The sequence below is a fragment of the Oxyura jamaicensis genome, chromosome 1, assembly GCF_011077185.1.
Source record: "Oxyura jamaicensis isolate SHBP4307 breed ruddy duck chromosome 1, BPBGC_Ojam_1.0, whole genome shotgun sequence".
NCBI lineage: Eukaryota > Metazoa > Chordata > Aves > Anseriformes > Anatidae > Oxyura > Oxyura jamaicensis.
The window spans coordinates 132,746,194-132,751,466 of NC_048893.1; the positions used below are offsets into that span (position 1 = coordinate 132,746,194).

General features: G+C 40.8%; 1 long non-coding RNA gene across 2 annotated transcripts; it reads left to right on the top strand.

Annotated features, from left to right (window-relative positions):
• Positions 1–94: 94 nt before the first annotated feature.
• Positions 95–4,664, top strand: LOC118157981. Of its 2 annotated transcripts, XR_004746773.1 has the most exons (4): positions 95–252; positions 727–1,980; positions 2,818–3,153; positions 4,575–4,664. It is a non-coding gene; the product is annotated as an uncharacterized LOC118157981 (long non-coding RNA). The 2 variants fall into 2 exon arrangements; XR_004746768.1 differs by lacking the exon at positions 4,575–4,664 and having other exon boundaries at positions 2,818–3,354.
• The last annotated feature ends 609 nt before the right edge of the window (positions 4,665–5,273 follow it).

Here is a 5,273-nt window from a genome sequence, read left to right on the forward strand (position 1 = left end):
GGCCGGACCGAGCCCGCCCCGCCGCCTCCCGGGGCCTTCGGGGAGCCGCGCCCCAAAAGTGGCCGCGTCCCCTCGGGGGGGCGAGCTCCCGGGCTGTGTGCTCGGGCAGCTGGCCTCGGTTCGGTTTGTGCCGGCAGGAGCCTTCCTCACGGGGGTTGGTGCCTCTTCTCCAGCCCTCGTAGGGCTTTGCCGGCCGGAAAAGTGGAAGGACACCAAGTTTGTGAATCACCCTCACCAGTTCCTAAACCGATGGTAATATTTTTTCCTCCTTGACCGTTCCTATTCGAGTAATCTTTAGATTTACCCCGCGGCCATAAGGGGTTTAACTCTAGTGGCAAGCTTAACATCTTAAAATTATGCTGTGCTTTAATTTTAACCTTTCCTATTAAATACCTGAATTGCAAGAGGTGTTTTTCTTTTTTTTTTTTTTTTTTTTTTTTTTTTTTCTATTTATTATCATTTATGGAGTCAACATTATGTTGCTTGCAGCAGCTTCCCTTTTTCTGGAGATAAGAGACCAAATACACGCACATGCCATGTGTAACCCGGCAGTATGGATGTAGTCATTAGTGCTGTGTGCATGTATATAGGAAATTATTCACATGCCTAAAGGATGTCCTCTAACAGAGTGTTTGTTTATACCTGTTGCTAATCGTCAGCACTAAGCACTTCTCTATTTAATCGCTTTGTACCAAACGACATGTATTTATTTATTTATTTTTTCAGGAATGCAGAACTAGCAGGGAAAGCCTACTTTACCTCACTGGAATTGCCACATCAAATCAGGCCCGTGTAGTTTCCTGTTTCCAAAATTAGACTTCGTTACAGTTACCATCTTCAGATGAGATAGAATCAACCTCCTGTTAGGACAGCTGTGAGATAATTGCACTTCATGCTGGAGCTCCTCCTAATTCCTAATGATTTTCAGTTGGCTCTACCCTTCAGGCAGTGATACAGTTTTTTGCCTCTAGTCATTATAAAGCTAATAAATTTTCCAGAAACACCAACTTTTTTTTTTTTTTTTTTAATCTTACTAATCTTTTGATCTGAAGATGTCACTGACTTCTTGTGAAACTGAGTTCAATTATTTGTGGTTACCGGCTTTTCTTTGTCTGGAATTTTGATTAACAAGAACACAGTCCTTATCATTCTTCATCTGGGAAAACAAAACAAAACAAAAAACTACTGGGTCTGTTTTTTTGATTGTGTGAGTAATGTGCATAATCTGAGAACCAATTCTGATGGCACCTACATTTACCATGCTCATACTGCAATGCTTGCCCTAGCAGTTCTCTTTCTCTGTCTCTTGCCCATAGCCTCCACCCAGAAGTATCTGCAACAGGTACCTCAGAAAGAGGTTAAAATCATTAAGACTGGAAAAGACCTCCAAGATCATCTGGTCTAACCATCCCCTTGCCACCAGTATCACCCACTAAACCATGTCACAGGTTATCTTAACACTTACTTTTAAAGAATGTGATCTTTAAAAAACATGTATGTTCTATGGTTTCGCCTGAAGAGGAATGTGACATACAGCAGAACAATAAAAATTAGAAGTTGTAAACCTAAACCTAGATAACTGTATCTAACTTGAACATACCCTGATATGAGCAGCTGGAGGAAAAGAGTTGGCTTTGCAGCTGTCTGAGCTATGGAAGCATATGCTCTTCACTCAGTTTCTTCCAATTCCTCTTCTGAAGTAAAAGCCTTGTAGCTCATTTCCTGCCTGAGTGTAACTTTTTGCCCATTTTATCTGTGAGCTCTCAAACTTTCAAGAAACAGAATAATTCTTTGGATGTTTAGAGAAGCAAAGGAAAGACATATAGTTTTTTATTTGCTACAAGCAAAGTCTTCAAGGAGCAATTAAAAGCTTGCTGCTCTGTCTCCCAAGGACAGCTTTTGGAAGAAGAGGGCCACATCTACTGCCAGTATGTGGTGAAGCAGATGGGCAAAAGCATCACTAGGGAGAAAAGAATGGAGGTGGGTAGTATTGGCGATGACAAAAAGCTATGCTTTGATGCCTAGGCACATTTAGTTACTGTGACAAAGTTGGTATGAATACAAAAGTAGCCCTGGAAATTGTTTCCTTTTTGCTTTCACTATTCACCAGGATTTGGCAATACTGTGCAATGACTCTTTATTTCAGGTACCGTGTTTCTGACACCAAGAATGCTCATAGGCAAGGAGTGTGTCTGGGTGTGCTGGTGTTATAGTTATGACCTTGTCTAACAGCATGCATTGGAAGTTTATTTGCCAGGAGTGCCTCTTATTTTTCCAATCAATTGAAAGTCCAGCTGAACTGCAGGGTTTCAGTGATGGTTTCCATCATAGCATCCACCGAGGCATAGGATCTGATCTTTATATTCCTTCCTGATGTGAGGAAACAAAGATGCAAATTTACCTTTAATTTTAAATAATATTTTCTCCCAATGTTTTAATTTTCTCCCAATGTTTTAATACTTGTGCTGTGAGAAGGGGAAGGGGCTAGTTCCACCAGCAAAGATTCCTGCAAATTAATGTAATATTGTTGCAGTAAGTTGAAGTTTTAGGGTCAAAAACAAGCTGATATGGTATGGTCAGTCTGTAGAATCATAATTTTCTTAAAGAGGGTGAGATACAAATCATGTAGAACAAACTGTTAAACCCCATTTGATCTTTGTTTGAAGATGATAAAAACTGCATCAAGCAGCAGTATTATTTCCAGTTCTGAGGGTATATTTAGAATGAGCTAGAGTCCAAACAGGCTACAGAATCTACTACGTAACCTTTGCTGGCTCTCATGTTCTGTGCTATTTTCTGATGCTCTCTGCTTTGCAGGACAGAAGAGACATTAAAGCACTGCAGCCTAAGGATTTCTTCTTAAGGATGCAAATTAGATGTCTTTACAACCAGTCTCTTCAATAACGAAGATCTTTTGGGAAAGAAGTTTATGTAGGATATATGTAGCTCCAGAACAACCTCTGTAAAGCCAATTACCAGGTCTCAGTCACTCAGCTTTTCCTTCTGTAAATTCTCTCCCTGTGTTGGTACTTGTTCCCTGCTAGTAGCAGCGATTGTTGCCGTATGTCTGCATGACTTAAAGCACAAGCTCGGTTTATAAGACACCATGGCAGCTGAGATCCAACTTCTGCTACTATAAAGATTTCTCTTACTGTAAGTATAAGCCTGCTATTGTTTCCTTTTCACATTCCCTCCAAAGAGGTTTATGCTTTGTTTTGTTGGGTTTTCTCTTCCACTAACATCTGTAAATATTTTGACTACGCTTCCTGATGCTGTAGACCATCCAAAGATCTTTCTGTGTCCAAAGTTTATTATGTCCTTTCAGGACAGTTCATAAAGAAAAATATGATTTTATAGATTGTTTTTTCTTCTTCATATTAATCTACATTTGAAGAGGCTTTAAGTGAAAGTTGTTAAAATATTAAAAGTATATTATGACATGAATGCCACTCAAAGCGTAATTCCATAATAGAACATGCAGCTTATAGATTAATCATAGAAACACAGAACCCTGAGTTGGAAGGGACCCACATGGGTCATTGAGTCCAACTACTGGGTCCACACAGGACCACCCAAAAACCAGACCCTGTGTCTGAGAGCATTGTCCAAATAGTTCTTGAACTCCAGCAGGCTCAGTGCTGTGACCACTGCCCTGGGGAGCCTGTCCCAGTGCCCAACCACCCTCTGGGTGCAGAACCTTTCCCTAACCCCCAGCCTGACCCTCCCCTGTCCCAGCTCCATGCCGTTCCCTCGGGTCCTGTCGCTGTCCCCAGAGAGCAGAGCTCAGCGCCTGCCCCTCCGCTCCCCTTGTGAGGGAGCTGCAGGCCACCATGAGGCCTCCCCTCAGCCTGCTCTGCTCTGGGCTGAGCAAACTAAGGGACCTCAGCCGCTCCTCATACATCTTGCCTTTGAGATACCTCATGATCTTTGTAGCCTTCTTTTGGACACTCTCTAATAGTTTTATGTCCTTTTTATACTGTGGCACCCAAAACCACACACGGTGAGGCCCCACCAGTGCAGAGCAGAGCAGGACGATCCAGCAAGCAATGCACAGGCCTGATACACCCCTGGGCATGGTTGGCCCTCCTGGCTGCCAGGGCACACTGCTGGCTCGCGTTCAACTTGCTGACAACCAGGACCCCCAGATCCATTTCTGCAGGGCTGCTCTCCAGCCTCTTGTCCCCCAGTCTGTACGTACAGCCAGGGTTGCCCCTTCCCAGGTGCAGAATCTAGCACTTGCCTTGTTAATCTTCATATTGTTGGTGATTGCCCAGCTCTCTAATTTGCCAAGATCTCCTTGCAAGGCCTCTCTACCCTCAATGGAGTGAGTGAAGAGCTGCTCCCACTTCAGCATCATCTACAAACTTGGTATACATTTGAGTCCTGCATCTACGTCATTTACGAAAACATTAAAGAGAACCTCTTTCTCTTATGAGAAATGGTTGGGTTTTGTTTGTTTGTTTGGTATTTTTTTTAGCATAATTCTGTTTTATTAGAAACAGAGGGATATTTTATTATTTTGGTAACCCTTTTTAAGCAACCCACAGTGACAATCTTTAATGTGTTCTTCGTAGGTCATGTGGAAGCTCAACTACTTTTATGCATTTATCAGCAGAATAAAAGAAGGCTGTCAGTCAGATTCATGGTAATGATAAAAGGAATATATAAGTAAATTAATTTAAATACCTATAACTATAGGTACTCATTGATAATTCTTATTTCTGAGTATCTTTTCTTAATAACTAAATCTTGAGGAATCAACTTTTCTACAGTTTTGTGAGCGATCTCTTTACTATTTTTCTCTTGTCTTATGAATTTTCTTAATATATGAAACTGCAACTCTTTTGTTTTAATGCCAACTTTTTCTTCTGGAGTAACTCACACCAGTAGAACTGGAACTTCTAGACTTTTATTAGGATCAGGTGTTAAAGAGCTAGCTACCCACCATCTAGGGTGTTGAATTACTTATATATAAGCAGTGGCTTTCTTAAGATATTTTATAGTTCCTTTGAAAGATCTAGTGATGTCAGAGTAGGCAGGTTATAAAGAGGTCTTCTTTGTTAGTATTAATTCTGTGGCATTTTTAGGCTAAATATTGTGTTGGGTGTTTTTTTTTTCTTTTAATAATTATTTTTTTTTGTATTTTACTTGGTTCCACTTCTGCTAGAACATTTTTTTAAGGTACTGCAATGTGTTAAAGCTTCTATTATTTATTAAATCTTTGCATTCACCTTCTTCAATTATTTTTTTTTTCTTTTTTTTTTTCCTGCTTC